Source organism: Vipera ursinii (genome assembly GCF_947247035.1).
Source record: "Vipera ursinii genome assembly, chromosome: 16".
Lineage (NCBI taxonomy): Eukaryota > Metazoa > Chordata > Lepidosauria > Squamata > Viperidae > Vipera > Vipera ursinii.
In genome coordinates, this window is record NC_139529.1 from 2,163,126 (window position 1) to 2,187,544 (window position 24,419).

The 24,419-nt window shown below is 43.7% G+C and overlaps 1 long non-coding RNA gene across 1 annotated transcript; it reads left to right on the plus strand.

Moving 5' to 3' along the window:
* Positions 1-10,628: 10,628 nt before the first annotated feature.
* Positions 10,629-22,216, plus strand: LOC310647742. The gene is made up of 3 exons (XR_014493924.1): positions 10,629-10,724; positions 19,335-19,773; positions 20,004-22,216. It is a non-coding gene; the product is annotated as an uncharacterized lncRNA (long non-coding RNA).
* The last annotated feature ends 2,203 nt before the right edge of the window (positions 22,217-24,419 follow it).

Consider the following 24,419-nt stretch of genomic DNA (forward strand, 5'->3'; position numbering starts at 1 on the left):
GGCGGAGGAAGGAAGGAGGCCCCGCGGAGCAGCCCCGGGAGGAGATGGCGGGGAAGGCGCGGAAGGGATGAGCCGAAGGGGACTCCGGGAAAGGAGGCCGCCTAGAGGGCGAAGCGGGGAGCGGGAAATGGGCGGAGACCCCGAAACGGGCCTGGAGGGCGGAGGGTCCCTCAGAAGAGGTGGGAAACTCGGGAAACGCCACAGAATCCAGGAGGGAGGAAAGAAATATCAGTGCCCGGAATGTGGAAAATCCTTCAAAAGAAATGGAGATCTTAACAAGCATCTAAGAATCCATACTGGAGTGAGACCGTATGAATGCCCGGAGTGTGGAAAGAGCTTCAGTCTGAGGGGAAAACTTTATAAACATCAAAGGATCCACTCAGGAGAGAAGGCACATAAATGCCTGGAGTGTGGAAAGAGCTTCAGTCGGAGGGGAAACCTTTATAGCCATCAAAGAATCCACTCAGGAGAAAAACCATTTAAATGCCTGGAGTGTGGAAACGGCTTCAGTCACAGGGGAAGCCTTTATAGACATCAAAGGATCCACTCAGGAGAAAAACCATTTAAATGCCTGGAGTGTGTAAAGAGCTTCAGTCAGAAGGGAAACCTTTATAATCATCAAATAATTCACACCGGAGAGAAACCGCATAAATGCCTGGAGTGTGGAAAGGGCTTCAGTCTGAGGGGAAAACTTTATACACATCAAAGGATCCACACAGGAGAGAAACCACATGAATGCCTGGAGTGTGGAAAGACCTTCAGTCGGAGGGGAAGCCTTTATGTACATCAAAGGATCCACTCAGGAGAAAAACCATTTAAATGCCTGGAGTGTGGAAAGAGCTTCAGTCAAAGGGGAAACCTTTATCTACATAAAAGGATCCACTCAGGAGAAAAACCATTTAAATGCCTGGAGTGTGGAAAGAGCTTCAGTCAGACGGGAAGCCTTTATAGACATCAAAGGATCCACTCAGGAGAGAAACCACATAAATGCCTGGAATGTGGAAATTGCTTCAGTCAGAGGGGACACCTTTATAAACATCAAAGGATGCACGCAGGAGAGAAACAATACAAATGCCTTACAACGTTAACAAACCTTCCACCCTTTAACTCCCTTATAACAAATCTAAAGTAATTATAATAACACTTCTATAATTGTAAAAATTATTCATATGCTATTTGAAACTTTTTAGTCCCATATTTGTTCTGAATATAATCAATCCATCTTTTTCATTCCAAAATATATTTTTCTTGTGACTGTAGTTCTGGGATTTCTGAACGTGCAAATCAAAAATTAAAACAAACTTTGATTAAATTAATGGAGGAAACAAATTTACCCTGGAATAAATGCCTCCCCTTGGCTTTATTAAGGATACGAACACAACCACATAAAGATTTTGGATTGTCATCATTTAAACTCATGTTTGGAGTACCTTATATGGGGAAGGAGGGATTGCCACGAGTTGAACTCAAAGATAAAATAATAAGAAAATATGTACTTGAGCTGTCCAGATGTTTTTCTCTCTTGCGACAAAAAGGCATTCTTGCTCAAACTCCACCCTTGGACTTTGCAGTACACCGATACAAAGCAGGGCAGTGGGCATTGATAAAAGCCTGGAGAGATGAAAAACTAACTCCACTAATGTAAAACCAATATGCAAAAGTATCTTTTGGTCATATCAGGAATTTGAAAAATTAGAATTACCTGAATTTCCTAAGAAAACAGTGAATATGTTTGTACAATTGGCTGAAGAAATTGCTAAGACTCTTAACACTGAGTAATTGTTTTGTTTGTGGAGGAACAAATATGGGAGAACAATGGCCATGGGAGGCTCAAGAATTAAAAGATAACATTGTGGTGGAAATGTGGAAAAATAAAACTCAAGTTCACAAAAGGAAAAGAGGGAACATGAGCATTAACTACAAATTTAGTAGGGAAAGTATGTTATGAAAGACAAAGAAAGAATAGAAAAGTAGCAGTAGGAGACATGATTTGCTTGTCTGTATGGAACAACGACGGTGGGGAGGAAGTGGAGTATCAAAGAGACATTAATTGAAATAACTGAGATGGCTTATTTAAAAGATCCTGAAAATGACACCCTGGACTGGGCAGCCCCAGAAGGTATGTATTGAATACGTGGAAAATATGCCTATGGGTATCTACCCAAGGGGTGGTAAGGATCTTGTATTTTAGGAATAATAAAGCCAGGCTTTTTCCTTCTCCCCATCTGTCTCTGCGTTCTTTTGTGCTTGTCAGCTAAGCACATCTCAGTCTGTTTTTCTGCCAGCTGTAACCAAGGTGATTGTCACATGTCCAGCCATGTTTTGGTTTCATATCTTTGCTCTACTACTATCTGCGCAAGTCTAAGAAGTTAGTTTAAGTCTTTTTTTCTTTCCTTTTCTCTGTGCAAGAACATGTAGGCGGTTAGGAGTTTTTCTTGGCTTTCTAATTAAAGTGTTTTTTACAGTAGAATATGCTTCGGGCTTTCTTTATCTCCATCGACCTCTGATAGGGAGTATTTCTTTGATTTACTCTCTGACAATGGTAGCAGAGGATGGTTTATTTTTACTTTCAAGAGATAAGTGTTTTTGATGCTGATAAGCGTATAGGCTATTTGTCAGTTAGTTCAGCGACTGAGGAACACTGTGATTAATTACTGCAATATGCTGAAAAAGAAGGGCAAGAAGAAGAAAGCTCGTTATCAGTCTGCTGAAGAGGAGACGGTTATTTCACAGAGGCATCTCCCTTCCAGTTTGCAGACCCCGCTCGCATCTGCTACACGTCGTGGAGAAGATGATGATTTAAGGTCAGTTACACCATCTTCTGATTTTACAAGCTCTCAAGCAGCCACCCCAGAAAGAGTTCACACTCAAGGGGCCCATGCAGATTTTGAGTGGCTCGGTGCCAGACCTAAAGTTTCACTAGGGAAGGAAGTAATTTATTACCCCCCCCTAGTCCTGAACAAACTCTGCATGAGAAGGCCATGCAAAGTTATTTTGATCAAATAGAGGCATTTGAACAGAGACTACAACAGGCAAAGGCATATGCATCATTGATTAAGCAGACTAAGAGGGACTGCTGTGATTCAAATCCCAGATTCAGCCATATTGCCTTCTTCTTCTGAGCCAAAGCCACTCCCACAAGTGGGCGTTGTGCCAGACGAATGGGAACAGAAAGCACCTACGTCACAGTCCCATGATGTTGTGCAGGATCACATGACATACAAGACTACAGTGATGCCTGAATCTAATGTTATAACACCATCTGCTGGTGAATCTGTTCTACAAGAAGGAAATGAATTACTGTCTGTATTGCAGGAGCATATACAGAGATTGCAGTTCTCTTTTTCACAGATGTCTATTAATGAATTATTGCTCCAAGCTGCAACACCTCCTATTGATACTGCTGCTATCCAAGCTCCAGCCCCTGATGGAGCACAGCAGCACCTGGCCCAAGTGCAGCCACCACTGGGCTCTCAAATACAAAGGCCAGCACCCTCTGCAGGCCAACTTAATGTTTACAAGGCATGGGTCAGTGAAGTTGGACTTTTGCTCTGCAGAGAAGGTACCCATTACCTGGTTTTTAATCATCCTGACCAGCCATGGGCTCCTGACATATGGGACTTAAAGCATGCACAACATTATTGATTTCAATGGACACTGAATTGCAGCTCACTTTTTCACAAGATGCAACTGCTCAACAAATCTGGGCCCAATTAGAAGCATGCTATCGGCCTACTTCAATTGAGTCTACATGTGTGCTTTTGTCTGAGTTCCATGGTTCGAGATTAAAACCTGGTGAACATATTGGAGAACATTTAACTAAAATGAACGGAATAAGAAAAGAACTGGGTGAAAAAGGCTATCCTATTGATGATTTTCAAATGATCAGTATTATTATTAACTCATTGAATTATGAATGGAAAGATGCCATTACCAAAATTAATCAGGGGCCCATTGCTCAATGCACAGTGGATCATGTATGCAGAATTTTAACCGAAGAAGAGGCACTTAATCAAGCCGCGCCACATTTAAGAGGACCACCTGCATCAAGAGCTCCAGCGAGGCGTTCTTTCCGTGGAAGAGCCTACATTCCAAGGATGCCAAGATGCCACCCGGGATTGTCCCCAACGGTTTCCAGCGCCCGCCACGTACCAGCCCAGAGGAACAGATTCCAGAGGGGGCAGAGTAGAGGCGGATGACAAGGTTGTCATGGTCCCAGGCGTGATCCGCAAGCTCCACTTGCCACATTGGCTTTAACCAATGATCCACAACCTCAACCAGAGTACGACAGATGACTTCTTTGGACTTTGGACAGTGGAGCAGCATTACATGTTACCTACAGAAAGGAGCTTTATACAGAGATGCACGAGCCTGAACCTGAACTTCGTGAAGTTTACTCTTTTTCAAATCATTCTGTTCAGGTAATGGGAAAAGGAACTGTTTATATTGAAGAGCTCGATGCATTTATTCCTGATGTTTATTATGTACCATCAGCAAATAATAGTTTACTTAGTCAGAGTCACTTGTCTAGAGTATCAAAATTCCAGGTCCACCACCTTGAAGAAGCAAGTTATGTAGATAAAGACGGAGATATTGTTGCTGAAACCATGTTGATTGGTGGTGTTTATTACATAAAGCCAAAGTCTAAGCCGCAAGAGCAGGCAAGTATACAGACTCCAAAAGAGGAGAACACAGGCCCAGTGAGAGATGTCCCAGAGAGAGATCCTGTTGCTACTCCAAAGGCTCCTAAAGCCAACAAGAAAGAAAACAAGACACAGGTTGCTCACAGCAAGCCTGAGGTTACTAATAAAAATGCTAATGTTGAGAATTCACTAACAGGTAAACCTTTGCATTACAGGTGTATCCATAAGTGGCATAGAAGATTGGGTCATGCCAGTTTCCGTGTTCTTAAGAAGATGCCAGAGTTCGCAAGAGGTTTGGATCTAAAGGGGTGTAAGGTGGTTTTGGATTGTGCTGTCTGCAAAAAATCCAAATCCAAAGCAGTAGCCATTCCAAAGCATGCCACACGCCTGTCAACATGCATTTTTGATTTGGTACACACTGACATAGTGGGTCCTTTTGCGCCAACAATTGGTGGTAAAAAAATATTTCTTGACAATTGTTGATAATTACTCTAGATATGGATATGTATTTCCTATGAAAGAAAAGTCTGAGACCTTTCAGATCTTTAAAGACTTTGCCGCTCTTGTCTTTACCCAACACAAAGTTTGCATCGCCAGAATTCAGAGTGATCACGGTGCTGAATTCATGTCTCAGCGTTTTCAGGACTGGATGCATTAGAATGGCATACTACACCAGACCTCAGCTCCTTACACTCCGGCTGAACATGGAGTTGCAGAATGCAGAAATGGGGTACTGCAAACCATGATGCGTTGCCTTCTTGAAGACGCTAACCTCAGTCTCCCATACTGTTCTGTACCAGCCTGCTACCGGCCCTGCAGAAAAGGCAACCCCTTTACAAACGGCAAGAGGCTGGAATTACGTCTGCCAAATTTATTACTACAAAAACAAACAAGACACGAACCAAGATACAGGAGCTTTGAAACACTATCTGAGCGGTTGCTTTCAGCAAACCAGCCCTCCCCACACATTCCCTTTATAAAGAGTTCAGGGCGTGGCTTCTCTCTGCCTCCTTCCGAGAAGCCCCATTGCCTTCCTCTGTTTACTCCTACTTGACTGCCTCCTGCGTTGGGCATCCTTGAACAGGGCCAGCTGTGGGTCATCTTCATCCACACTGTCAGGCTCACACAGCTGGGTCTCCATGGTGACCAAGTGGGAGGGGCCTGCCTGAGGGCTATCATCAGCAAGATCTTCAACCCCCTCAGCAAGGTCTTCAACACCCCCCTCCTCCTCTGAGTCGTCCGACCCAACTGCCGAACCCACAGGCTGACCCTGAATCACAACACTATCCCGCACTGCAGGGCCCTTCTCCCGGGTCTGCCGATCCAGATGCGGTCGGGATGGAAATTGTTCATGAAAAGCGGTCACCAACGCAGGGGCATGAACGGCGGTCGCGTCTTCCCAGGTGAAGTCCTCTGGTCCGTAACCTTTCCATTCAATCAGGTACTGGAAACGACCTTTTAGCCAACGGGAATCCCTGATGCTGGCGACCTCGTACTCGGGGGTGCTGCCTCCATCACGAGGTCCTGATGGGGGAGGTTCCGCTCGGCGGAGTGGACAGGCCGGTTGCTCGGGGACCAACAGAGACCGATGAAAGACGGTGCACGCGCAGGGAACGTGGCAGAGTTAAGCGATAGGCGACCGGATTGATGACAGCCTCGACTGGGAACGGTCCTAAATATCGGTGATCTTTCTCACCGGCCGTGTTGACGGCAGGTTCCTGGTGGACAACCAGACCCGATCTCCCACCGATAGTGGAGGCGTATCCCGTCTTGACCGATCAGCAAACCTTTTGTAATCGGCCTTGGCCTTCTCTAACTGACATCGCACCAATCGATGGATCGCCTGTAACTCTGCCATGAAGTCGTTCGCTGCCGGCTCCGGTGAGTCCACGGGAGAAAGGGGGAAAAACCGGGGGTGATATCCCACATTGGCCAAGAACGGTGTCATCTGTGTGGAGGTGTGCTATGAATTGTTAAATGCAAACTCAGCTATGGCCAGATAGTCCACCCAATTGTTTTGCTGCAGATTGACGTAGCAGCGCAGATATTGTTCTAGGATACCAATGACCTTCTCGGTTCCCCCGTCAGTTTGAGGATGATGCGCGGACGAGAGGCAAATCTTGATATCCAACGCATGCATCAACTCCTGCCAGAAGCGGGCTGTAAACTGGGCCCCCCTATCAGAGACGACTCTATCAGGGAGGCCGTGCAGTCAAAACACCTGCTGAATGAACATACGACTAGTGGCGCGGGCTGAGGGTAAGCCGCAACAGGGGATGAAGTGCGCCATCTTGGTCAGCATGTCCACCACCACATACACTGTCGTAAAACCAGAGGATGGGGGTAAATCCGTCAGAAAGTCCATGGACACAGCCCCCCAGGGTCTTTTGGGTGTTGGCAAAGGCTGCAGTAATCCAGGCGGGGCCCCTGTCGCTGACTTGGCCTGCCTGCATGGGATGCAGGAGGTAACATAGGACTGGACGTCGTGTCGGACTCGGGGCCACCAGAAGGTACGGGAGACCAGGTTCAGGGTCTTGAACAGGCCAAAATGCCCCGCCGCCGGGTTATCGTGACACTGGCTGAGGATGAGTCCCCTGAGTGGCCCTCCCAGAACGTAGAGCCGGTCACGATAATACAAGAGTCCATCCGTGACCGTCCAAGGAGAATCTGGCCCCACCTCCTCCTTCCGCTGAGCCACCCACACCTCCTGCTGCTGTGCCTCCCGGATCCGAGCCCGTATATCAACCGGCTCCCGCACCGCAGCAAAAGACATGGACGGGGATCACTGTCCTGGACAGAAGGTTGTCTTCCACTCGGGAATATTCGGGCTTCCTGGACAGAGCATCCACTCTTTGATTGTGCCAGCTAGGTATGTACCAACCCGGAAGTCAAACCTCGCAAAGAAAAGAGACCACTGGATCTGGCGTTGGTTCAAATTCCGAGCGGTCTGCAGGCTTTCCAAATTCTTATGGTCCGTCCGGACCTCGATTTGATGCCGCGCTCCCTCCAGATGATGCCTCCAAGCCTCAAACGCCGCTTTGATGGCCAGCAGCTCCTTCTCCCAGATTGTATAATTGCGCTCCGAAGGGAAGAGGGTACCGCTGGGCGTCGTTGCCTGGAGTAACACCGCCCCAAGGGCAATGTCGGAGGCGTCCGCCTCCATAACAAACGGCCGTTGCAGGTCAGGATGCTTCAAGATGGGCTCCTTCATGAAGGCTTCCTTCAAAGTCTGGAAAGCCTGTTGTTCTGGAGCGCTCCGCAGTCTTCTTTTGCAGGAGCCGGGTGAGGGGGGCTGTCAAGGCAGTAAACCCAGGGATGAAAGTTCGGTAATAGTTGGCGAACCCAAGAAGTCACTGAACATCCTTCACGCGATGCGGGATTTGCCAACTCTGCAAAGACTCAACCTTACTCGGCTCCATGGCGATGCCCTCAGGAGAAATGCGGTGACCCAGGAAATCAATGGTCACCCGGTAGAACTGGCACTTCTCCAACTTGGCAAACAGCCGATGTTCTTGGAGTCGCTGCAGGACCTGATGGAGATGCTGATGGTGCACCTCACGCGACGGGGAGTAGATCAGGATGTCATCCAAGTAGATCACGACAAACTGATCCAACAAATCCCGGAAAATGTCATTTATGAAATGCTGAAACACAGTGGGGGCGTTGGTCAGGCCAAACGGCATCACCGTGTACTCAAAATGTCCATAGCGAGTACCAAACGCCGTCTTCCACTCATCACCCGGCCGAACCCTGACGAGGTTGTAAGCTCCACGCAGGTCCAGTTTCATGAAGATCTTAGCCTCCCGGAGTCGGTTCAAAAGTTTGGGGCGTGGCTTCTCTCTGCCTCCTTCCGAGAAGCCCCATTGCCTTCCTCTGTTTACTCCTACTTGACTGCCTCCTGTGTCGGGCGTCCTTGAACAGGGCCAGCTGTGGGTCATCTTCATCCACACTGTCAGGCTCACACAGCTGGGACTCCATGGTGACCAAGTGGGAGGGGCCTGCCTGAGGGCTATCATCAGCAAGATCTTCAAGCCCCTCAGCAAGGTCTTCAACACCCCCCTCCTCCTCTGAGTCATCCGACCCAACTGCCGAACCCACAGGCTGACCCTGAATCACAACACATACTGGGGTGAGGCTATTAAATATGCCAATCATATTATCAACCATACTTGGAGTAGTGTAATAAATCAGACCCCTTACTTCATGTTATATGGACACAAGCCTGACCTCTCGCATCTCCATATTTTTGGTTCATACACTATGGTGAACATTCCTTTAGCTCAAAGAAAGAAAGGAGGTCCTGTGGCAAAAAGAATGAGATTTATGGGTATTGATGATAACTCAAAATGGAGAAAATATATTGACTCCCATCATGTAATAGTGATTTCCCAATCCGCTACTTTTGAGGAAGATGCTGACTGGTCCAGGATTCATTCTAACGATCCTGGAGTTTATTTTCCTAGAGATGCTGCTGCTAATGCCATGCAGCCTGATGATCAAGATTCACAGGCGAATGTTCCTTCCACGAGTTCTTCTCAACCCACTGTTCCGTCTTCGCAAGCTGCCAATGCTGATGCTAGCGACGATGATGAAGATGAGGACAAAATGGAAGAAGAATGGACAGTTGTTCGCAAACGTTCCAAGAGGGCCACAAAGGGGATCCCTCCAAAACGGTATTCGTGGCAAGTAACGAAAGCACCTTTACCTTTGATTTTTAATGTTACACTTCCTCCTGATAAGTTCACACAAATCAAACATCTTCCTGAATCAGAGCAAGATAAATGGTTTGAGGCAATGCAGGCTGAAATGGACAGTCTAAAGAAACTTCAAGTGTTTACGCCTGCAAGCCCTCCAGCAAACAAGAAAGTTATTGGCACTCAGTGGGTCTACAGAATTAAAAAGAAGCCAAATGGTAAGTCATTGTACAAAGCCAGACTTGTAACTCAGGGTTTCACTCAACGTTATCCTGAGGACCATACAAATACTTACTCACCAACAGTTCGGACTGAGAGTGTGAAAATTGCCTTAGCCACTGCAACTATTCTTGGTTTAGAAGCTTTCCAGTTCGATGTTGAAACGGCTTATCTACATGCTGACCTAGATGAAGAAAAATATGTGAAAGGTCCTCCAGGGTTCTGACAGCAAGAAGGGGATACCTGGTTTCTACACAAAAGTCTTTATGGTCTGAAACAGTCTGGTTTAATGTGGTACTTATGTCTTACTGACAAACTAAATTCAATGGGCTTTATTAAGTCCGAAACAGATGAATGCATGTTTACTAAAAGATCTGATAATAGATATGAGATTGTTCTTATTTATGTTGATGATATTGTTTATATTGGTCCAAATAAGCAGATGAATGAGAACTTTGCTAAAGCTTTACAAAAGTATTTCACATTGAAGTTTTTAGGATATATTAATACTTATTTGGGTGTTCAGGTTGTCAAAACTCAGAAGGGGTTTAGTCTCTCACAAGAAGATAAGATTGAACAACTTTTGCATCACTGCAACATGAAGGATGCTAAGACAGTGAGTATACCCATGCAAACCAATTTTCACAACTTGGCACATGAGCCAAGTCCTGAGTTCGAAGATCAAACACTATCGCTCAGTAATTGGGTTGCTGCTGTATATTAGTAGTTGGACTAGACCCGACATTGCACTTAGTGTTAATCTCTTATCACGACATGTAGGCAAGGCAAAACAGTTTCATTGGACATGTGTTAAGAAATTATTGAGATATCTAAAACACACTAAAAACATGAATTTATTGTTAGAACCCACACATACTGATTATGCAGAGTTATGTTGTTATGCAGATTCTGATTGGGCGAGGGATAAGAAATCATGTAAAAGTACTTCAGGTTATATGATGTTTCTAAATGGCATGTGCGTAAACAGAATTTTGTGTCGTTCATCTACTGAAGCTAAATATGATTGTGTTTCAGATGCATGTAATTCTCTAACGTGGTTTGATGCTTTAGTCACAGATATCTGGACACACCCAATTCGACCAATCACTGTGATGGAAGACAACGAATCTGTGGTTTATATATCTGAGAATTGTTTTACAGGTTCTAGGTCTAGACACATTGACATCCATTATAAAAATATAAAACAAGTTGTTAAACAGGGTTTTGTGAAATTGCAATATGTGCGTACACATGATCAGATTGCTGATATGCTTAAACTGACAAAGAAGGGGTTTGCACTGCGTTCTTTTGTGCTTGTCAGCTAAGCACGTCTCACTTTGTTTTTATTCCAGCTGTACTGTAATCTTATCATGGTAACCAAGGTGATTGTCACATGTCCAGCCATGTTTTGGTTTCATATCTTTGCTCTACTGCTATGTGCGCAAGTCTAAGAGGTTAGTTTAAGTTTTTCTCTTTCCTTTTCTTTATCTCCATCGACCTCTGATAGGGAGTATTTCTTTGATTTACTCTCTGACACCATCGAACAAAAACAATTGCTGGGACTACAGTTGCAAGAAAAAGTATGTGAACCCTTTGGGATTACGTGGAGTTTTGCATGAATTGGCCATAAAATGCACTCTAAACGTCATGTAAGTCACAACAATAGAAAAACACAGTCTGCTTAAAATAATACTACACAAACATTAGCTGTTGTCATGTTTTAATTGAACATAAGATGGAAACATTCACAGTGCAGGGTGAAAAAAGTATGTGAACCTTTGGACTTAATAACTGGTTGGCAGCAATAACCTCAACCAAACGTTTCCTGTAGTTGCAGATCAGACCTGCACAATGATCTGGAGTAATTTTGAACCACTCCTCTTCACAAAACTATTTCAGTGTAGCAATATTCTTGGGATGTCTGGTGTGAATCGCTCTCTTAAGGTCATGCCACAGCATTTCAATCGGGTTGAGGTCAGGACTCTGACTGGGCCACTCCAGAAGGCGTATTCTGTTCTGTTGAAGCCATTGTTTTGTTGAATTGCTTGTATGCTTTGGGTCATTGTCCTGTTGCATCACCCATCCTCTGCGGAGCTTCTGTTGGCGGACAGATGGTGGTACGTTTTCCTGCAAAATGTCCTGATAAACTCTGGAATTCATTTTCCCATCAATGACAACAATCTGTCCAGGCCCTGAGGCAGCAAAGCAGCCCCAAACCATGATGCTCCCTCCGCCATGTTTTACAGTCGGGATGAGGTTTTGATGTTGGTGTGCTGTGCCTTTTTTTCTCCACACATAGTGTTGTGTGTTTTTCCCAAACAACTCAATTTTGGTTTCATCTGTCCACAGTATATTTTGCCAGTAGTGCTGTGGAACATCCAGGTGCTCTTTTGCAAACTTCAAATGTGCTGCAATATTTTTTTGGGACAGTAATGGCTTCCTCCGTGGTGTCCTCCCATGTACTCCATTCTTGTTTAATGTTTTCCTTACTGTAGATGTGTCAACAAAAATGTTAGCATGTGCCAGAGATTTCTGTAGGTAAACCCAAAACAGGTGTGTGTTTTTAAAGGACAGGACAGCTGTCAGCAACACATCCAATATCATCACACTGGTTGGAGTCAAGGTTGGCTCACTCCTGGCTCCAATTAGCTCTTGGAGAAGTCATTAGGCTAGGGGTTCACATACTTTTCCACCCTGCACTGTGAATGTTTACATGTTATGTTCAATTAAAACATGACAACAGTTAATGTTTGTGTAGTATTATTTTAAGCAGACTGTTTTTTTATTGTTGTGACGTTTAGAGTGCATTTTATGGCCAATTCATGCAAAACTCCACGTAATCCCAAAGGGTTCACATACTTTTTCTTGCAACTGTAACTGTATATGATTTATCAGATAAAGTCCGAGAGAAAAGAGCCATACAACCAAGCAATATAAAAATTGGGACCTGGAAAGATCATGATTGGACTCCAGAGAAGATCATCAACTATTATGGACCAGCTACATGGGCGGAAGATGGCACATGTGAAAATAGGTAGCTTCTGAACTGCCACATCTCCAACATTTAGACTGTAAATTAGGATACATGTTGGACAACTTCTTGGGATCCAGATGCCATCTATAAAACATTTTATAAAAAATTTCTCTTAAGTTTTGAGCCTGAGTAAATTTAACATTTCTGACCCAAATTATCTCCCAGGTGTCCAACGAGATTGGTTCCTGAATATTTTGTGCCCACTTTATCATACAGTCTTTAACCAATTCCGTTTCCGAATCCAATTCAATTATTATTTTATTTTATTTTATTTATTTAATTTATATACCGCCCTTCTCTCAAGAGACTCAGGGCGGTTAACAGGGCAATACGTAAAAAACAGATACAAAAGTTAAAATTATTAAAACATGATTAAACAATGCCCATAGTACAAATTTAAAATTAAAGTCATAATAACAAACCCACCCCGTCCCATCAGGCCAGGCCCGCTTCCTTAAAGAGATGGGTTTTAAGGTCGCGCCGGAAGGAGCGGAGGTCGGGCGCCATCCGGAGCTCTACCGGAAGATGGTTCCATAAGTCCGGTGCACCGGACTTATATAATTAAAGCATTATATATCCTCTTTATATGTGCACAATTTAAATCTCTAATTTGTTTTACTAAATTTTGATCTGTAATTGTGATGCCAACCTTTTGATCTAACTTCCACCTAGCTTTCAATTGGGTATATTGAAACCAAGAGTAACTTATATTTTCTTGTCTTAACTCCTCTAATGATTTAAGTTGCCAATCATTCCCTTGCAATCTAAGTAATTCCTTGTAGGAAACCATATCCATACTCACTCCCATAGATACGCCCTCTATCGCGTGTCCAGGAATTCCCCAAATCGGTATTTTATAATTTAACTTATAATAATACTTTTTCCAGACACGCAATAAAGCACTTCTAAGAATGTGGAATTTAAAAGCCCTGTCCACCTTCTTATCGTAAAGCAAATATGCATGCCATCCATATACCAGATCCCATCCCTCAAGATGAAGTATTCTCTTGTTGGTTAAATTAAGCCAATCACTAATCCAGGTCAAGGCAACCGCATCATAGTACAATTTCAAATTCGGCGCCTTGAGTCCCCCTCTTTCCCTGGCATCTTGTAAAATCTTAAATTTAACTCTTGGTTTTTTCCCCGCCCAGATAAATTTGTTAATACCCTTCTGCCATTGATCAAGGTTGGCATCCTTTTTCAATATAGGTATCATTTGAAACAAAAAGAGAAACTTAGGTAGAACATTCATTTTAACAACTGCAATTCTTCCCAGTAATGATAATTGTAATTTTTTCCAATTATTTAAGTCCCTTTGTACCTTCAACCATAGTGTTTCATAATTATTCTTATACAATTTTACATTTGAGGCCGCAATATATACTCCTAAATATTTAACCTTCTTCACTATTTCAAAACCTGTTAATTTAGATAACATATCCCTTTCACTCATAGATAAGTTCTTGGATAATATCTTAGTCTTATTACTATTCACCTTAAACCCAGAAACCTTACCATACTGAGTTATAATTTCCATCAAGTCTATAACTGAAAATTTAATTTGAGCAATTGCTGCATTGAAGTAGATGAGAGTGGTAAGGTAGTAAAGGAAATTACAGACAAAATGATAAAATTAGCTCATGTCCCAGTCCAAACCTGGAAGGGATTGACTTTAGATGGAGTAAATAACTGGTTAGGAGGGTGGTTTGCAAATTGGAAAGAATTAGCAAAATTTGCAATATTAGGATTCTTGGCTATTATGTTTTTACCATGTTTGAATCCTCTCATACAAATACTAATAAGGCGAACAATGAAAAGTATGACTTTAATAACAACTTCAATTGAAAAAGGGAAGAAAGAAACAATGTTAATAATGAAGCTAGGAAAACAAGGGTTTGGAGAAAGAAGACTCAGAATATAATAACTTGCTTCCACAGGAATTTGAAGAAAAATTAGGGAATGATGAATTCCTAAAAGTATAAAAGAATAATTCAGGTAGAAGAAAAATAGGGTAGAATTAAAGGAAAGAGTATAAAATGCTTAGTTTGAAACTTGCTCAGCGCGCTCTTTGAACCCAATCCAAAAAGGGAAGGGTCTGAGAGGCCGCGTTTGCAAACGCTTTTATTTTTTTATTTTCAATTTTCTTTTCAATAAATTTTTGCCTTTGTTATCCAGACTTGTCTTTGAGTTGTATCAAATTTTGGGTTTTTAAATCTCACATCACCATTCCAAGTCCAAGCTTAATGTTCCAAATGTACAAATATAAGTAACAAAACACACATCAGAAACAAGTTCTCCTTTTAATTAAAAGGAGAGGAACTTTTATGGTTACTTATGTGAGATTTAAAAGCCCAAAATTTGATACTCACAACTCAAAGACAAGTCTGTTTAACAAAGGCAAAAATTTATTGAAAATAAAATTGAAAATAAAAAATAAAAGCGTTTGCAAAGGCGGCCTCTTAAAACCCTTAGCAAATTGGATTGTGTTCCAAGAGCGCACTGAGCAAGTTTCACCCCAGGCATTTATACTTTCTTTTCCCCCCAATACATGCCCCCTAAGAAACTTAAGTTAGTTTTTGAAGTCATTTACATTTCTAAAAGATTTTCTTTGAAGCTTTTCACACTCAAAATGACTTATTGTAACAACTTCCTTGCAACCTCCTATCTTCTTTGAAGCTTTTCAAAAGAACTTTGTTGATTACCATTTGTGTTTTCTGTCTGAGCAGGAAATAGCCCCACATCTTAGTGTTACATTTGATACAATGAATTGTAACCATTTTATACAATTTATAAAAGAATAACCTTTATTTTTTTTCATTTACTTACAATTTATCCCACCAACTTCAAAAGACAGTGGGGAAAGACTAAAAGGAATATTGAACCTGGGATCTTTTGTAGGTGTGAAGAGGGAGGTGTCCTCACCTCTCACAAAAGAATCAAATAGTTCAAAGAGCCAGATTAAAAGAAAAAGACAGAAGAAAAAACTTGCTTTTGGTTTCAACCTCTGATAGAAAGGGCTGCGAGATGCTGCAGACATCCCCCCCTCCCCCTGGGTTTCGACATTCCCCTTTAAAATGACCAGGTTTTCCGCAGTTGTAACACTTTCCTTGGGGCTTGCTGCCTTGTGATAAAGCGGCTGCCAATAAATTGGTTTGATAAAAGGCTGTTCCTATATCCTGTAATCTGTTAACAAAATCAGGATACGGCTCAGTAGCCTTCTGCCTGATGTTAGAGAAGCCTTGATGAGGTTTGCCAGAAACAGATACTTTTCCAAATGCTTGGTAAGAAATTTGTAAAGTAGTAGCTGGTAAAAGAACTGCAACATGAACTGGAACAAAGGGACCAGACCCGTCAGCAATTTCTTCTACATTTCCCCCCCCCTTTTGCTAATTGTTCCTTTAAAATTTGCCTCTTGGGGGTATACAATGGCTGTGAAGAAGCAGAAGAATTAACCTCTTCATGAGAAGCTGAAGGTCCAATTAAAGAGCCTTGGTGGAGCAGTGGGCTAATGCCTCCTTAAGTAACACCAGCTGCCTGCAATTAGTGCAGGTTCGCATCCCACCAGGCTCAAGGTTGACTCAGCCTTCCATCCTTCCCAGGTAGGTAAAATGAGGACCCAGATTGTTGGGGGCAATTAAGCTGACTTTGTAATAATGCCGCTTGTGTGTGTGTGTGAAAGCCCTAATAAGCAGGCATATACATAGAATGAAGGCTACTGCTAAGCTTGTAAGCCGCCCTAAGTCTTCGGAGAAGGGCGGGATATAAATGGAATTTTAAAAAAAAGATAACTTTGGAGGAAAATTTTTTTTGATCATAATTAGGTGGAGGTGTTGCGGTCAATTGCTGTCCTGCCAAAGCATCAGAGCCAAATCTTTCCACTGCTCGACGGCATTGAAGCCATAGATGTAATATCTCAACTGGAGCCCGGGGTTCAAGATGTAAAGTATGCCCTATCTTTACCCAGTCCTGTAAACGGAGCGTCCCTCACTCCGGATACCAAAGACAATTTTTCCCTATCTCTCCTATGAGCTTCCTTATATCTGCCACAGGTGCTTTAAGCCCTGAATTTTGTAGCAGGAAGGTAAATTCCTCTACACATTGTTGCTGCTGATGAGATAGATTGCAACCCGTACTTACCTCTGCGGAGTCCCGTAGGACAAAGGGACCTTTGGGGTCTATTCCAGACAAAGGTAAATATGTTGAAGGTAAATATGTTGCTCCCCCGGAGGGAGGGCTCCCTGTTCCAAATCTCTTTTTGTTTGTTTGTTTTTAAAGATTTATTGTCCCTGTTCGGGCACCATAATGTGGGGATTCAGAGACCAGTCAACGCAGGGTGTCCCAAATATGTCTGTCTGCCTACACAGGGTTTATTGTATTTATACAGTTAACAAGCAGGAAATTACGCACAGCAAAAGCATTGTTTATTGGTGTACTCCCTAGTCAATCTTAGAGAACATCCAAACTTCCCAAGCCAGGGCAGAGTCTTCCTTATCTTAGCTGGTTCCTTGCAGTCCTTGGCAAGGCTAATTGGAATGAGCTCATAGACATGTGGATAACAGATACTGGGCAGGCAGTATTCTGCACATGGTCCCTTCATATCCTTTTTTAAAAAAATATTGAATTTATTATTTAAAACATTGGACACGGTGAGAACGGACTGACATACCTTCTTGTCTACATTATTTTTAAAATTTACATATATATATATACACATAAGATACACTTAAAATACATATCAGTTATATATAATAATACAATATCTAGAGCAATCAACCAATCTATAAATTCTAATGGAGACTTTCCTTTTGTTCCCACCAGAAATAAAACTTATTCCAGACTTTATAGTAGCCTGATTGATCTTTATTCTTAATTTCCAGAGTTAATTTGTCCATTTCTGTGCACTCCCAAATTTTCTTTATTACCTCGTTTTCTACCGGTATTTCACTCCTTTTCCAATTCTGGGCAAACGACATTTTTGCTGTCGTAATAATATGAATCATCAGATACAACTCTTCTTTGGAGTATTTCTCTTTTATTATGCCCAATAAGAAAAATTCTAGACTAAACTCAACTTTTCGTCTTAGTATTTCTTTTAGCCAAGTCCAAATCATTTGCCAATATCTTTGAGTCTTGCTGCAAGATCACCATGTATGAAAATATGTGCCTATTTCTTCGGAGCAGTTCCAACATTTAGGAGATACTGTCTTATACATTTTGACTAAGCGTGCTGGGGGAAGATGCCATCAATAGAACATTTTAAATACATTTTCTTTGTAGGCTGAGGCCAGAGTTATTCTTTTATTTCTGTCCCAGAGCGTTTGCCATGTGTCAAGATCAATGCCATGTCCCAAATTTTTGGCCCAAGTCAACATAGGGTCCTTCACTTGTTCCTCAATTTATATCCCAAGAGCAAATTATATAATTTCTTTATCTGTTTATTATCTGGCCCCAATAATATTTTATCCAAAGCAGTTTCCTGGGTAATCCCCCATTCTTTTTTATCTTTCCCGAATCTTGATTGAATCTGTAAATAGGCCCACCAATCTAGTTTTATCCCTTGTAATTCTAATTCATTTCTGGATTTCAATTCCCCCTCATTATTCATGATCTCCTTATATGAAATTTTGTTATCCAAGTTAAATAGATTTGGATAGACAATCACTTTGAGGGTGGATAGCCAGACCTGTACTTTAGTATAGTTATAATTTCTGATTTTATTCCAAATGTTAAATAGTGCTTGCCTAATCCAATGTTTTTGAAAATGTGAAAATAATCCTTGTTTCTTATTCCATAAAAAAGCATGCCAACCAAATTGTAAGTCATGGCCTTCTAAAGTCAGTAATCTTGTATTTTTCAGAATTATCCATTCTCTAATCCAATTTAACGCTGCGGCATGGTAATTCTTTGTGTCCTGCAAATATTTCATTTTAATTCTTGGTTTTTTCCCTTGCCAAATAAAATTTAATGACAGTTTGTTCAAGTTTTGGAAAAATTTTGAGTCAAGTTGGAACAAGAACAAGATTTTAGGCAAGACGTTCATCTTAATCACCACAATTCTCCCCAATAATGAAAGCTTCAAGTTTCTCCATCTTTCCAAATCACCTTTTATTTGTTTCACTATTTTATCGTAGTTATCTTCTTTAAGTGAAGTGCATCTAGCCATGATATTTATTCCTAAGTATTTTTTTACTATTTCTATGTCCATAATTCTAGCCAAGTTTTCTTTCTGTTTGTTAGTCATATTTTAGCAATCATCTTAGTCTTATGTCTATTTTCAACCCAGCGACTTCACCATATTTAACTAATTCTTCCAATAATTTTGGTCCTGAATGTTGTGGGTCCTCCATGATAAAGACCAGATTGTCCGCAAATGCTTGAAATTTAAAAGTTTCCTTTTTAATACCTAATCCTTTTATCTGTGGTTCCTTTCTAATTATTCTCGTTAGAACTTCTAGTGTCAATATGAACAGCAGTGGAGATAAGAGGCAACCTTGCCGTGTTCCCTTTTGTATTTGAAATTTCCTAGATGTTTCCCCATTAATAATTACTTTTGCTTCCTGGTTAGTATAGATTGCCCTTATTGTATTTATAAATTTTTCACCCATAGCCATATAATTAAGTTGTTGATATAAAAATGACCATTTAACATTATCAAAGGCCTTCTGCGCATCTAAGAATAGTAACGCCAACTGTTGTCCACTGTGTAGTTCATAATATTCTAACTTCTCCCTTCTCCCCATCTAGTCCAACCCCTGCATGGGATGGAGGCTGCCTGGGGGCCACAGGGGGAGCCTGGCCAGAGCCCCCCTGGATGAAGAAGGCAGGAAGCACCCCCCCGAACTCCCCCCGACCTGCCTGGGGAGAGACACAGCCTGGCAGGCCCGTCAGCTCCACTGGCCTGGATGCGGGGCGGGGGGGAGGAAGACAGGACTGCTTGCTCCCCTTCCAAAAGAAAACCTTCGCTAGTGCACAGACGCCAAATGGATTATAGATGGAAGGACGACACCGATTGGTCGCTCTGGCGAGGACGGCGATTCACAACAGGACTCTTAGGGGCAGTCCCTTCAAGAAAAAAGAAAGAGCTCCCAGGAAAAGGGTGTGCAGAGAAGTCCCGCCTCCACTTCCGGGAACGAATAGAACTGAGGCACCTATTAGACCCGGCCACGGACGGGCTGGGAGCCAGGTAGGGTGCAAGGGATGCCGGGAGTTGCAGTCTGAGAGGCTCTCTGGCACAGGAAGGGGGTAGGGGGAGCCCGAGGCTTAGTCTGGTGGGACGGGCGCTGGGAGGGAGGCCTGCTTGGAAAGTCTCACTGAGAGGCCGAGGCTTCGGCCTTCTTCCCTGGGTGGGCTGTGACTCTCCGGGAAGGGACGAAGCCGTGACCCACCTCTCCTCCTCCCCATTCCCCCCTGCAGGAGTTCAGGCGAGCCCAGCATAAGAAGGAAGGAGGCCCCACGGAGCAGCCCCAGGAGGAGACAGCGGGCAAGGCCCAAAGGGATGAGCCAAGGGGGACTCCGCGAAAGGAGGCTGGCTGGAAGGTGAAGCAGGGAGCAGGAAACGGGCAGAGACTCCGAGACGGGCCTGGAGGGCGAAGGGTCCTTTTGGACAGGCGGGAAAAGCCACAGAATCCAGGAGGGAGGAGAGAAATATCAGTGCCCGGAATGTGGAAAATCCTTCAAAAGAAATGGAGATCTTAAACAGCATCTAAGAATCCACACTGGAGACAGACCTGGAGTGTGGAAAGACCTTTACTAAGAACAGTACCCTTTATATACATCAAAGAATCAACACAGGAGAAAAACTACATAAATGCCTGGAGTGTGGAACGAGCTTCAGGCAGGCAGGACACCTTGATAGACATCAAAGTATCCACTCAGGAGACAAACCACATAAATGCCCAGAATGTGAAGAATCCTTCAAAAGGAGATCTTAAAAAGCATCTAAGAATCTACAGTGGAGAGAAAGTGTATGAATGTCCAGAGTGTGGAAAGAGCTTCAGTTGGAGGAGCAGCCTTTATATACATCAAAGGATCCACACAGGAGAAAAACCTTATGAATGCTTTGAGTGTGGAAAGAGCTTCAGGGATAGTAGCACCTTTTGTGTTCATCAAAGAATCCACTCAGGAGAGACACAGCATTAATACCTGGAGTGTGGAAAGAACTTTAGTCAGAGGACCACCCTTTATAGACATCAAAAGATCCACTCAGGTGAAAAACCACATAAATGCCTGGAGTGTGGAAAGAGTTTTACTGAAAGTGGTGGTCTTTGTAAACATCAAAGAATTCACATAGGAGAAAAACCATATTTCTAGAGTTTGTGTGTCAACATTTTACTGTTCCCTTTATTGCTACTCTCTGTTTAATGATTCTACTATTCTGCGATGCCTAATAGTTGAATTTGAATCTTACACACTTTGAAGGGGTACGTAATCTTATGAGTAGAAGTGTATTCAATTCCACAAACTCATATCACAATTTCTTCTCATTGGTGAGATTTCATTTTGAGATTCAGAAGCTGCTACTGGAATGTTCTGAAGAAACTTAGCAATTTCCATTGTGCCCACGGTTCTTTCCATGGGCCTGGAAATCAGACCCTTCTCCTGGGTTAATTTTCCCCTTGAAATTGGACTCTCGCCTCTTCCGTACCTTTTGGCACACTCCCTCCTTCCACACAGAGAACAAACTGCACTCTTGGTTATTACTTAGTCAATTTACCCTTTTCTGTCCTTACGTGGGCCGTAACTTTTGCCTCATGTGAAGACCTCTGTGTTGCAGGAATACAGTCCTTGCTGAGGACCAAGCAACGGGTTTCTTGCACTTGGTTGCACTTTCTTGTAACTTTAATATTTTTTTGATAACCTTCTAATATTCTAGGTGCCTGTAACTTTCTAACTGCAAAACAAGGCACTCTCTCAGGCTGAATAGCAAAGGACTTTTTCATTTGTACATGCTAAAGTTTCAGCTGGCCGAAATGGTATCTTTTCACAACAGATTTCTGTGGAGATGTCTGTGGCTCATGATGCTCATGATGTCTTTTCCCATGCGAACGTTCTCCTTTTAATACAATGTGTACCGTGGCAGAATTTAGGTACCTGACCTGCCCCAACTGGCTCCCTTATGAAGGAAAGACCATCAACGAAGCAAAAGGTGCCTCTGGTAGAAACCAGTTCTGGGCTGCTGTGGTCTTCGTTACCTGTCATTTCCCCCTCCCTGTTTCCCATCACATAGAAACATATTTTCCATTTGTCTAAATACAGCCCTGGGAGACTGAAGAGGTACCAGGTTGATTAGCACATTTCATGCAAATGCTGAATGAGAAAAAGTAACATCCCTTTGTACTGTATTCTCCATGTTCATCCAGATTTTTCTCAAATGGAGTCAAATGTAGGTTTAAAATCTACAAAGCCTTCATGCAGTGATTTTGTCCATGCCATTTTTTTTACTTTGAAGAATGCTAGTCATAAATCAAAGTTTACTGGTCATTGCTATCCCTCATGGGTGGATGGGGCTGGTCCTAATGACCGATGCATTATGCAAGGAACTATCTATGCTGTTTCATTGCATCAGTTTCAACTGATTTCACACTAGATTGAGATTTGATAAAAAGATACCCCTACTTTTTGCTTCAACAGGTGGACTCGACCATTCACCTTGTCCTCTGAAACTTAATAGTAATAAAGTTGGAAGGGACCTTGCAGGTCATCTAGTCCAACCCCCCTGCTCAGGCAGGAAACCCTATACCATTTCAGACAAATGGCTGTGTAAAGTATTTAAGGGGCTCAAACTGGGCAAAGTATTTATGCTGGTGGTTGACTGGAGCAGAACCAGGTGGAAGAATTCTTGGTCTCTGTTTTGTGTCTGCAATCTGTATTTTTATGAGGGGGCAGTTTTGGGCTCCTTAGCTCTCCTTCCGGAAAGGTTTCAGCTGGAACCTGGATTGCCACCGAGATGGGGCAACTGAGAGACCGACTTGAACTCAGCCAGGAAGTAATGAAGGCTGGACATGGACAACAGGTAAAGCCCCACAAATCCAGCTCAACACTGCCATGCTTAGCAAATGCAGGTGTTAGATCCTATGGAGAGAATAGTGTTGCGTGAATTAAATCAAAATTTACTGGACTGGCCAGGATATGTCTAGCTCTGGAGCAGACATGTCAAACACAAGACCACATCCAGCCCGCCATGTTCTCCGTCTGTCCCGGGACCTGCTCTGGAACAAGAAAGGACCAGCCTGAGGCATCTTGACCCAGCCCAGGCCAACCAGATGCTTATGTACAACCTGGTTGCATCCACCAAAGTCGGAACCCGCTCAGCTTTAGATCCACAGGGCAGCCCTGGAATCAGCAACATGCTCCTGCCCTGCCGTCCCCTGGGCACAGCGGAGGATGTTGACCCTGCTGCCTGTCTTGCTCCATAGGCTGACATCACCCAGGGTGCTGGCCGTCTCCTGTATGCACACCCTGGTGGCGAGGCTTGCTGGTTCCAGGGCGGCCCCGTGGATCTAAGGCTGAGCTTGTTCTGGCTTGATGAATGCAACCAGGTTGTAGATGAGCGCCATCCCCCACCAACACCTCCATGGCCCCCTTGCTGAACTAGCCTTGCAGCCACAAGTCTTCCCTTTCATCAGGACCAGCCCCATCCACCCATGAGGGATAGCAATGACCAGTGGCAGCATGGAGACCAGTAGCACTGGCAATCACCGATCATATCTGGGCTGCAGGGCTGCCGAGGGGCGGCAGGTGGTGCCAATAGCCATCCTTTGCTGTCCCCTGATGGCCGGTGGGGGAGTTGCTGCTCGGCTGTACTTCATCTCGAAGGCCGGGAAAGGCCGCAGTGCCCCCCAGCAAAGACCTCAGTGGGTCCCTCAAAGATCCCTTTGTTGGCGCTTCCTGCGGTCCGGGGGTTGGAGGTGGGAGGCTGCCCGGGCGACCAGGACAAGTGGTGCGGCCTTCATCATCCAAGACTGCAGCGGAGAAGACCTGTGAGTGAAAGTGCTGGACGAGGCCATATTTGTGATGCGCTGCAGGTGCCATCTTTGGAGCAGGTGGAAGTAAAAGTTAACTGTCGCATTCTTTGCTGCTGCTGGAACAGAGCGAGGCTCCTGGCGCCCTCTGCAGGCGGTCAGCGGAAAAAGGGAAGGGATGAACTGGGCGATCGCCTAGATTATAAAGATGGCTCTTTTTTGACTTGTGGACTTCAACTTCTGGAAATCCTGAGCCAGCCAAATACTGTCCATGCTGGCTCAGAAATTCTGCGAGTGGAAGTCCACAAATAATAAAAACACAGTCGTTCCTGACCTCTGACCTAGAGCAACCCGAAGGGGGACGCAGCAGTATCCGAGGTTCTGTTCACGTGACCTGCTTCCTCACTCCTGGCTTTGCACACCCAGATCCCTGGCATTGTTTAACAGGCTTAATGCGTGTCAATTTAACCCGGCAAATTGAGCAGACCCTAGATGTGTGCAGGGCTTCCCTTGCCACTGACGCTTATTGCAGGGACTCCACTGGGAAACTTCTCCAGGCAGGTGACTCTCCTGGGCAGCCTTGGCTGACTTGGGAAGGAAAGCTTGCTTAGGCTTGGATGGGGGACCCGATATAGATGATCACGTTCCTTGTCCTTGGCTCTTTTCGTGTTACAGTGTGTGTCTACACGTTTGAATAATGTGCGGATGCAGGAGATCTTGCGGGATGTGGGGTGATTACTTTTATAATTAAGCATCCTATCTGTGTTTGTCCCTTTTCTATAAACAGATGTGTGGAGGGTGCCGTTTGTCTGGCGACTGATTGACACATTGAGGAAAGCTAAGGTGCCATTGGCTTTCTCCTCTGCTG